General features: G+C 60.6%; 1 long non-coding RNA gene across 1 annotated transcript; it reads right to left on the bottom strand.

The window, feature by feature from the left end:
- Positions 1–263: 263 nt before the first annotated feature.
- LOC311422384 lies at positions 264–2829 on the bottom strand. Its single transcript, XR_014685308.1, has 3 exons — positions 2755–2829; positions 1946–2051; positions 264–1495 (listed from the first exon to the last, which is right to left on the bottom strand). It is a non-coding gene; the product is annotated as an uncharacterized lncRNA (long non-coding RNA).
- Positions 2830–11194: the final 8365 nt, after the last annotated feature.

The raw sequence follows: 11194 nt of genomic DNA, 5'->3' as shown, positions 1-11194 counted from the left end.
GAGGGGTGGGAGGTGATGGATGTAATTAAAAGCCCAGGGGGAGGGAGGAGGGCGAGAGGGAAGAACAATAAATGGAGGCAGCTTATCTCGCGGCTGAAAGCTGATCTTCCTGGACACGTAACATATGGGATTTTCAATAATGGATAAACAGTTTAAAAGGGGGGACCTGCGAACGCTGGCTTTTAATGAGCTGGCAGCGGGGCCGGGTGCCCGGTGCCCCCGGCTCACCTTTTATCTCGCTCCGGGGGTCCCCCCCCGGCGGTGGCTGCGTGGCCCCGGCACGCACCGTGTCGTGTCCCAGCTGCCACGGCCGTGGGGTCGAGGGGCTGAAAATAATTACTGCTGCTGGAGGAGGCCAGGAGACTTGCCTGGCTTTCGCTCCGACTGCTGTGGGATGTTTAATTAGCAGCACGGGTCGGGACCCTTGGTTTTAGCAGCGCTTCGTCTCCGGGACGGCCTCGTTGGCACAGAGCTGTGCCCCTCCTGCAGGTGCCACCTCGAGCAGATGCTGCAGATCCTGTGAGCAGGCTCAAGGCTTTGTCTCAAGGCTCAGGACTTTGTTTTTTATTTTTATTTTGTTGCTTTTGGGTACCCAGAGGAGACGGGCTGGAGGTGGGTGCTCCGGGGCTGCCCCTGGGAGCCGCACCATGCGCTCCGCTTGGCACCGTGGCCACAGATGCGTGGGTGCAGGGAAGCTCTCGTCCGAGAAAACAAGTTGTGGGTGGAAATCGAGTCCTGGAAGCCGGTGCCTGCCTTCCCTGCTGGGCCTGGGGGGATGCTGAGCGGCTGTACCTGCATCTCCAGCACTGATGGCACTTTTGGGGAGGGTCAAAGCGAATCCGGTCCCGTGGCTGAGCCTGCAGCTGGCATTAATCTGCGCGCATCCTTCGAAGCTCTGGCGCTTTGCATCGGCTCAGGCTGCACGCAGCCCTGCTCCCCTTTCGCGCTGTAATCCCCGCACGTGCTTAGTCCTGGAATTATCTTCATCCTTCAGCAGCCACCGGTGCCCACCGCCAGCCCCCTCTCATCCACGCCGGCCGAAGCCTCGTGTTTCTGTTGGCTTCTGCTGGCCTGTGGCCGAGCTGAGAGGAGCTACAGCATGTTCAAAGTCTCCTGCCCCATTTCCCAAGCTGCAGAGCCTTTCCCAGAGCATTTCCCAGAGCCTGCAGAGCCCCCGAGCCCCAAATTTCTCCTGGCACGCTTTCCTCGCCTGGGCTCAGACCCTCCCCATCTCCACCCCTGGGAGACAGGAGGCTTTTTTTTTTTTTTTTTTTAAAAGTTTGCTGAAAATATACGTGTTTTGGGAGCCATCTCCTTTTGTACCAGGCTCATTAGGGGAAATAAATGGCCCCTGACCATCTGTCATCCCCGGGCAGGTACCTGGCAGAGAGGGGTGGGAAACGGCGCGGAGGATCCTTAATCCGCTCAGGCTGCGGCGAAGTGAGCGGTGCTTCCCACAGCATAATTACAGCAGCCCTGCTGCAAAGTGACAGACCTAGTGAGTGGAAATAGATGAACGTAATTAAAAGCCCGGGGAGAGAGAGCGACGGAGACGGGGGCGCGCAGAAGAGCGCAGGGAGGGAGGGAGGGAGCGGGGCGGAGAGGGCGAGGATGCGAGCCCGGGGAGGCGGCTTGTCCTCGGGATAGGGACCATATGCTGGTTTCATTAGCCAAGAGAAAGGGTAAAAGTTTATTAGTGATTAATTCCCGGCCTTTTCTTCCTTCTAATTGCATTTTTTTTTTTCGCCTGTTTAATTTCATGGATTTATGGCTTGAAGGAGAAGTGCGCCCCTCCAGCCTGCCCTGAGGTGCAGCCCCAGTGGGTTTGCACCCGGTCCTGGGGCTTTGCTTCTCCTCCTGCGCTGCCCCACGTCGCTCCTCTCCGTTAACAGCCTCAGCAGCAGCAAACCCAGCTCCCGAGGGCTCTTCCAAAGCCAAAATTCACCTTTGCCATCAAAACCCTGCAGGGACACCAAAGGAGGGGAGCTGGTGGCAACCGCTGGCTGCAAATCCAAGGCGAGATGGAAAAGGTCCTCTGATTTTGCCCAGTGCTGGAGAGACAAAACCCAAGGATCCCCTGATCCCTGAGCCCAAGCACACAAAACCCCAAAGCACCATGATTGTATCGATCAGGAATGGCCGTTTTCCCTCTCCTTCTCTCTTCAAAATGCCCTTTTTTTCTTCCTGCCCTGCCTTTGATGTCCTTTAATTACCTTCCCCCTCCTCCGCACCCCCCCTTATAAAGACCTCGGAGAGGTGGGCGAGGTTCATTTATTGGCCTGGGTAGGGATGAGGCTGGGCCTTGAGCAGGCTGGGGGGGGAGCTGCCTGCAATAACCGGGGCTGGGAGGGGGGCTGAGAACCCCAAAATTGCTCAAGCATCCCTTGTGCCCGCTGGGGTTCCCCAAAGGAGGATGCCCAGCCCCATAAACCCGCTGCCACCGAGGGCACGGCTCCTACACCACCCCTTAAACCCCCTCCCCAGGCACATTTCACGTTGCAGGAAGGATGCTCGTGGCGAGGGAGCCAACGGATCCCCTTCTCCTGGCCGTCCCCACCTCCAGGTGCTTGGGGCCAGGGCTGGGACCAGCAGTTCCATCCCTCCCCGAGCATCGCCCCTCTCTCCGCGGAGAGCCACCCGGTCCCCATCCCCCTTCGCCCACCCTCCCCTCGCCCCGGGACGGATGGGAAATTTGAGGAATGCTCAGATTTTACTCATTAGCCCAACCTCCCGCTGGCCCCGGTTTAAAACAACCTGCGGGGGCTTCCCTTGATCGGTGATGTATGAGTGGCAGCCGCGGGGCAAGGCAGACATCGAGCCTGGCTGGAGTCGGCCGGCCTCCCCTTGCTCTGTTAGCTCGTCTGCTGCGACTGGACATAATTTAGCCTAATTGTCTTCATGTGGCTCGCTTTCATCGTGGCCACAGCCCGCTCTAGCCGGCGGCTAACGAGGACGAGCCCGGCCCCGCTTCTCCCTCCCTTCCTTTCCCAGGGCAAGGGGCTGGCGGCGGCTCCGAAGGGGTAGCGGGGTGCTCGGGGCTGAGCAGGGTGTGGGGATGGTGTTTGGCTCTGGTGGGAGCCCCACGGCCGGCCCCGTTTCGTTGTGGGGTGGAGAAGCCGCCGTGCGCCACGCTGAGGGCGCTGGCGAAAGCGTAACCCCAAAACCTTCCTCCAAAGGCTGCTGCTGGTGGCCTCCTTGGTGAGAGGAGGCCAAAAAATAATAAACCAGGCACCGTGCGAGGTCCTCCCGAGGAGCTCTCTGCTCTGCTCCCCCCGGTGGGGCTCAGCACCCCCTGTCCTTCATCCCCAGGAGCGCACGGTGGTGCCGGCTGCTGCGCTCATCCCTGGGAGCACCCCAAGTTCCCGCGGGTGCCAGCCCTCCCCGAGCCTTACAAAGCTTCCCCGGAGGCCAGGAGGATCCCGGAGAGCTGAGAGATCCTCTGGGACCTCCAGCCTTCACCCCTCTCTGCACCCCACATCATTCCCCGTCCCATCCCGAACCCCCAAGGTGCCGAACCCGAGGCACGCAGGTCCCGCACAACCCGCACCCGAAGCCCAAACGGGGCTATAATGGGACAAAAACCCCATTTTACAGCCCCAGCCTCACGGAGGAGCACGGAGAGCAGAGCTGGGTGACTGGGGGCGACGTGAGCTGCCCCCCCTGCCCATGGGGACCCTCAGGGGTGCTCCTGGTGGTGTCGGTGTCCCCGAGCACCCCTGGCCATATGGGACGGCTCGGGGGATGAAGCAGGCTGGGGAAAAGTGCCACGTGCTCGGGGTGCAGGCTCCTTTCTGAGCTCCTCACCCTATTGTGGGGGGGGGGATTTTGGGTTTGGGGCTTTCTGTCCTCATCGTCAAGGGGGGGGGAGCCGCCGCGTTGGCTTCTTCTTGGAAGCCCGTCCCCGGCTTTTTTGACGGGAAGGAGCTGGCGTTTCATGAAAGCCTCCCGCTCGTTATTTAATGCGAAAGCACTTCAATTAGTTTCATTTGATTTACTTTGATGCTTTTGTTCCCCGAGGTTTCCAGCGCGAGGGGCTGCTCCACCTCTCCGGGGCTGCCCCACTTTGATCTCGGCGCCCCCCCCCACCCCACCCCACCCCACGGGGACCCCCGGCCCCTCGTTCTTTCCACCCCGCACCCCCCCCATCTGCTCCAAAACCAATATTGACTCGGGAGCCGGGCAGCCCCCCGCCAGGCTGCTTTAATCAAAGCTTTCCCCCAGCAAATGAAGTTTTTACAAGAAGGTCTCCAGGTGCTCCGGCCTTGGGGGGGGGACACACACACACACACAATGGTTGTCCCCGGCGGGGGCTCGCTGCTATGGCAAAGGGGCCGGGAGCCCCAAAGCTCCCCCAGGGTTCTGCCGTAGCTACAGGAGCCAGACGGGGGTTTGGAGGGCGAGCCAAAACATTTCCCATTCGCCAAGTAATTAAGCAGGGGAGAGAGGTGGGGAGGGCAGGGGGAGGCTCGGGAATTGGTTCTCGTGGGAATGCTGCGGCGGGGCCCCCCCCGTGGGGCAGGTACCCCCGGCCATCGCCATGAACCCTTCCCTCTCCAGCTGGAAACAGCTCTGCAGAGCTGCCTGGCTCCTTGTGAACCCCCCCTGGAGGACGTCCCGGATGGATTTGGGGCCGTAGGGACTCGCCCATGGGATCTGCAGAGGTTGGGGTGATGCGCCCGCGGCGGTGCCCGCGCACCCGGAGCAGTGAGAGCACCTGGGGGGGGGTCACATCCCACCTGGCTCTCTGTCCTGCACCCATGGGGGATGGCACAGCCTAAAAAAAACCCACGGCAGGGTGCAACACCAGCGGGTGCACCACCAGCGGGTGCGTCACCACCTCGTGCCATGACCCAGGGCGCAGCGGTGAGGTGGGGTCAGACGGCCCCAAAGGGAGAGCTCAGAGCTTGCTGGAAAGGAGAAAAAAAAAAAAACACACACAAAAATAAAACCCAAACCCTCCTAGCAATCTGTTCCAAACGCATCTATTCCAACCAAATAAACAGCAGAGAACAATGGGGGAGGGCAGGGAGAGGGCTTGGCTCAGGAGCCCCAGACGGAGCCGGGGAGTGAAGGATTGCGCGCTGAAAGGCAGCATTTAGGAACAAAGCGCAGCCTTCCACCACATTTCAGCTGCTTCCAGCGGGTCCCCTGCCACCGAGGTCGCTGCCCGAAGGCAGCTTTAGGTAGGGGCAGGGTGAGCAGGGGGGGTTGTGGTTAAAAGCTCAGCGCCTTGGTGGCAATTGGAAAACGCTACCAGGCTCCCCAGCCGGCCAAGCGCCTTTTATTCCCCCCTGCTCCGAAGGGAATGTAATTAGTTTAAAACCAGCAGCAGGGAGGCACGACGCCTCCTTTGCCAGGAACAATGGCAAAATAAGTGTATCAGCGCCCCGGCCAGCATCTTTTGGTGTCCTGAGGAGCTCAGCCATGGCCTGGAGCCTCTTTTTTTTTTTTTTTTTCCCCTGAGAACTGCCCCGGGGCTGCGGCGCATTGTGCGCGGCTATTAACGGGCTGCACGGCGGGGAAGGCTGGCACGCTTATTTTATGCCCCTTGGTGTGCACCGTGCTGCCCTCTGACCACCACCAGGACCCGCAGGGACCTGGGGAAGGGCCCGGAGCTGGGGACACGGCTGTCCCAGCACCTTTGCAATAACCTAGAGGGACTTGATGGCACCGCGCCGCTTTGGTTTGGCTGCAGGATGGGCTCAGGGTGCCGGAGGGCAGCTTTGGAGCAGGGCTGGTGGCTTCGTGCGTGGCCGTGCAAAGGTGCTGGAGCTGCTGCAGGCTTTGCAGCCTCCTGCCCTGGGCTCCTCCCGGCCGGGCTGCGCTCCAGCAGGGGCTCTCCGTGGGGTGGCGCAGGGAAAATGCAGCGCGGATAAAGCCCAGAGGCAGGGGATGGATGCTCTGCGTCGTGCTGGCGGTGGTGAAATCATGAAGCCACTGGGTTTTTTGCTGAGAAAGGAGCGCATCCTGCATGCTATATACGACAGCAGGTTCCCTGTCCCCCTCTACCCTCCCTTTGTCCTCCCCAAATCTCCAGGGGACTCCAAACCTGCAGGAAACCTCGCAGCCACCTTTCCGCACACCTGCGTGGCTGGATTCGGGAGCAAACCCAAAAGCTTTCCACCCCAAACCTTCATCCCTGTGACTAAAAACCAAGCTTTGCATCCTGCCAAGGGGGCAGGGCGCAGCCGGGGCCGTGCCTCCGTGGCAGGCAGCCGGGTTTGGGATTATTTCCCCGTGGATAGGGTTCAGCGGGGCTGAAAGAGCCGCGCGCCCTCCGGTAATTTGCAGCCTGGGGGTGCTGGGCTGACATTTCCCTGAACCCAGGGCAGCAGCAGGCAGCTCGGAGCGAGGCATCTCTCCCCTATTGTGGCAGCGGGGACGCTCGGGGCTTGGCTAATAGGGGACATTCTTTCCTCCCAGGGCTTCCTCCACCGCTTTAATGCATTCAGGACCAGCCCGGGCTATTTAGACCCGTTAATGGCAGCGTTCGGGTGACCCGTCCTCCCCATTTCCCCTAGCAGGAATATTATCCCTGTTTTGTTCGGCATTGTTCATAACCAGGGGGGGACGATTAATCAGAGCAGAAAGGGCTTTATTCAGCCAAAATTCCTTCCGTGGCTGCGCCCCTGGGGACAAATTAGCCGCTCGCACGCCGCAATTGGCCTTTTCCGTGGGCACAGGCTTTGGGCTGAAGGCCTTGCAGGTAGCAAAGATCTCCTGCAGGCTCCTGCGCTGGGTCCCCCGGGATTAAAAGTGATTAAAAGCCTCATCCCAGAGGATGCCTGGGTGATGCTGAAGGCTGTGGATGTCCCAGCCGTGCTCCTCCCCATGAAATAAAATGACCTCCAGCCACTGCTGCGCACCAGCTCCCCGCTGCAGGAGATGCTCCGAAGCCTCCTTGCTTTATTTTGCAGCCCACCTGCAGCCCCTGCAGCGTGGTTATCCACTCCAACCCGGCCATAAATTAAAATCCAGAAAGCCTGTGAGGTCTGGGCACGTCCAAAGAGGCTGCTGCTAAAGATGATTGTGGTTGTCCCTCCCTGCTGATGGGCTCTGGGAAGCCCCTGCGAGCGCACAGGAGATGGCTTGAACCAAAACCAGGATATTTTAGGGAGGATCAGGCAGAAAGCTGAGCGATGCCCGGGGGTGCTGAGCCACCCTGGGAGGTGCAGGAGTGGTGGCAGAGCAGGGGCAGCCCCTGTTGGCTCCCTGCTGCCGGGGTTTCTGCTCTGGGGGCAGCTGCACGAGGTCTGGGGGAGGTTTTTGCATCGCGTCCCCCTGCCTGCTGGCAGCAGGGTTGGGGCTGGGCAGGAGCCCAGAGCTCCCAGATCAGCCGAGGTCACCAGAAGCAGCTGCTGCTAGGGGCTGACATCTGGCTCCGGGGTGCTGACGCGGAGAGACCTCATCTTGCGCAGGGCAGGAGGAATAAACCCAGCCCGCAGCCCGCTTGGCTTTATAGCAGGGCTGGATGCCTTGAGGTGTTTACAGACTCCTTTCCTGATGCCATCCAAGCTTCTTTCCCCCTGGCAGAGGCTTTTTTTCTTTTTTTTTTCTTTTCCCAGAAGAAGGCACGGGACCCAGCACGGCCCCATCCTGCTGCTGCAGCATCCCCTCCGTCGGCGCGGCCGCTCGGCGGCTCCACGGGGACGATTTCTGCTGCCTGCAGCAGGATCCAGCCCCACGCCGGAGCCGTCTAGCCCCGTGCCCTGTCTCTGGCTATTGATGAGGCTGCCGAGACGTCTCAGCGGAGCAGTAAATGAGCTGCTTGTGCGCAATGTGGAGGGGGGGAGAGATGGGGAGAGGAGCTCTGCCCTTCAGGCTCTGCGCTCTCCGTGCCGGCGCAGTGCCCTCAGCCTGCACATCCCGAGGTCCCCGGGGACACCGAGCTCCTGGGGACACCGTGCCCTGCCCGTGGCACTGATTTGGCTGCTGGGGGTGAGGGTGAGAGCAGCAATCCCCTCCAGGTTCATTTTCCCCGAGGACACTGAGCTCGGGATGCTCCGCCAGGCTCCGTCCCCGTGCCGCGGACGCGCTGCGGCAGGCACGAAACGAGGAAGAAGTGATTCAGGTGCTGAGCCACGAGGGTTTTCGGCGGGTTTCGGTGCTGAGCAGGACGTGTCCCTGCCTGCCAGCTGCCAGCCCCGTGCCAGGGAGCCCTGGCAAGCCCCGGCTGAGCCAGCTGGGCTGAAGAGCTGCGCCCTTTTTCGCTGGAGACCCATGGGGGGACCTCATGGGGTTTGGTTTCCACAGCAGCAGCTCGCAGAGGTTGCTTCAGGAGGGATGGATGGGGCAAGGGTGATCCCAAAGCAGCAGCCTGGGGCGTGCAGAGCGTGGGGCTGGGGGGTGCAGAGCAGGGCCCTGGGGCTGGGCTCTGCGCCTGGATTCCTGCTAGGACGCTTCTCTCCACCAGAAATGCATTAGGAAGGAATTGAGTTGGGCTGGCAGGCGTTCCTCGGATCGATGAGATGAAATTTGATAAGGAAAAAAAAAAGCAGGAACGTGCTCAGCACATGTGAAAAAAAAAAAAAAAGAAAAAATAAAATAAAATAAAATAAAATAAAGATATCCTCAGCTCTTGCCCTGTAGGAAATAGGGCAGGAGGGATGGGGCTGTGAGCTCCAGCCTTCCTGGAAGGCTTTTTTTTTTGCTGATGTCTGCCCGGGGAATCCCGGGGGATGCATCTCAGGAGCCAGGCGGATGGACAGGAGGGCAGCAGAGGCTGGTGCCTGCATTGCCCCTTTGCGAGCAGGTGCAGGAAAACCCCATTTCCCAGCAAATCTGGCCCTGCACCTCACCTGGCCCGCTTCCAGGCTGCTTGGCTCGGAGGTGGCACTTCCCCGGAGGGGGATCCCATCCGGGGGGGCTCTGCCCCGAGCACACAAACCCAGCAGCTCTGGGCTGTTGGAAATGACGCAGGAGAGCTGCGGGTGCCCCAGGGGGCTGTGGACGTGCCGTGGAGCCGCTCAGCCTCCCCCTTGGGGGGACAAATGTCACGCGGGGACACGCGCAGCACGACAAAGCTGCAGCACGGCTGGGAAGAGGGAGGCGGCCGTGCGCTCCCCGTGGCGCCTGCACTGCGGTCTGAAGGACGGGAGCGTGGCGGCAGCCGCTGCCAAACGCCTCCGCCAAGCAGCCGGCGCTCCCCTCGGCGGCCACCGTCACCAAATGACATCCCCTCCTTTCCCGAAACGGGGGGCAAGAGGGCCGCGGGGAGCGTGCCCTCCACCCGAGGAGCCCCCGTGAGTCAGCGCGGCTCCCCGGGGAAGCAAGATCTGGAAGGCGCCCAAGGCTGCAATCGAGCAGATCGGGGCTCGGCAGCGATAACGCGGCGCTGCCGGGCTCCATCCAGCTGCTGAGTCAGCCCCGAGCGCCCTCCCCGCCTGGCAGGCAACCAGGGATGGGGCTGCCGGTGGGGAGCCTGGGTTTGGGGCTCTTTGTGGGGCTGTGCGGCAGCCCCGGGGGCTGAGCATCCTCGGGATTTCAGCTTCCTCCGTGTCTGAGCATCCCCAGGGGCTCAGCATCCCTGGGGGCTGAGCACCCCCAGCATCTCCGCATCCCCATCTGTTCTGCAAAGCCCCGCCGAGCACCCACGTGGAGCGCAGCACCCAGCAGCGTTCCTGCTGAATTTCCAGCAGCAGCACGTTTGTTTTTTTTTCCAGCAGCACCCTGCCGAATTTCCAGCGGCCTTGGGCTTAAAATTTCCGAGGAGCAGCGTGCCGAATTTCCAGAAGCGCTGGGCTGTGCTGTCACCCCGCAGAGGTGCTCACAGCTTCTCCAAGGAGCCGTGTGCTCCCAGGTTCATGCAGGAGATCCTGCCCCGGGCAGCTCCGTGCTCCATCACCCCTGCATCAGTCGGGCTCGGCTCCATCCCAGCTGGCCCTTTCAGCTAGCCAGCCCCTAATAAAAACCACCAGGGGAGCGTTTCCCTCTCCTTCTCTTCTCTCCAAAGGCTGCCCAAGGCCCTGGCACCATCTCCGAGCTGCTGCACCCCAGTTCCTCGGCTTCTGGCAAGGATCACCCCGGGAATATCCCGGAGAGGGGAAAAGGAGAGCTCGGTGTGGTGATAACACAGCTGGGAGAGCTCTGAAAAAGCCACAGGAGCCTCTGGGTGCTTTGCCATAGCTCGTGTCTCCACCACCATCACCGCCCTGTTGGCGTTACAGTCGATTATCGGGGACGTGCTCCCATGTTCCCATGTCCTAGAGTTTCAAAACCTCTCCCTGCCTGTAATTTAGGGGCCGCCACCAGCTGTGGTTTGGAGCTGAGGCAGGTCTGGGAGAGGCAGGATTTTATTTATTTTTTTAATTTATTTTTTTTTTTCGGAGCCCAACCTTAGCTCTCCAGCTCCGCTTGCTTCCCACTCAGCTTTCCAACCTCCGCAGGTTCTTCCCCACCACGCTCCGCTCGGCGTCTGGCTGCTGGAGCTGTCCCCCCTCGCTCGCTTCGGCAGCGAAATGAGAGACGGAGCTGAGCGAGCAAACCCCGGGCCAGCAGCTCCGCAGCTCCTCTGCAGCTGGATCCATTAACCCGGGACCAGAGGGTGGAAATTCCCAGCACGTTCTGTGCACATGAGCCACGCACTTCAATGGAGAGGGGGAAAAAAATAAAATAAAATATATATCCCAGCCAAAGAAACCAGTGGGAAAAGCGCACGGGATGGCGAGAGGAGCCGGGGACTTAGCGCTGCTCGTTCCAGGGGATCCCAGCCAGCACCTGCACCTCGTTTGTCTTCTTTTATTGCCCTTTCTCAGCTTCTTGCAGGGTTTTAGTGCAAAGCCTGATACCCCCTTTGGATAAAAAGACATTCTGCAGGCCTTCCCCTGCGCTCGGGAATGCGGGGCTGCAGCCAGAGAAATCGGCAGAGGAGGAATTTGGGAGCAGGGCTGGGGTGGAAGTGATTTTTTTTTTTTTGCCTTCAGAAGCAAAGCCTGGGCCACCAGGTCCTAACCCAGCTTTTCCAGCAGCTGCGTCTGTGGTGCCGTTTGGGGCAGATTAGGCTAAGATCTCACTTTTTGGTCCTTCCAGGCCTCACCCTTTGGGTTTAGGGAAGGTTTGTGCTGGGGTAGCCCGGCCCAAAACCTCTTTTCCCATCGCCCAGGAGACCTGCCCAAACCCCGTGGCCAGCAGGATGGCCGAGCCAGGAGCTGGAGGAGAGAAAAAAGGTGAGACCCCATCCACTTCCCGAGCTCTC

Source organism: Aythya ferina, assembly GCF_964211825.1.
Source record: "Aythya ferina genome assembly, chromosome: 21".
Classification (NCBI taxonomy): domain Eukaryota; kingdom Metazoa; phylum Chordata; class Aves; order Anseriformes; family Anatidae; genus Aythya; species Aythya ferina.
The sequence above is the reverse complement of the archived record's forward strand: the minus strand, read 5'-3'. Positions and strand labels throughout refer to the sequence as shown.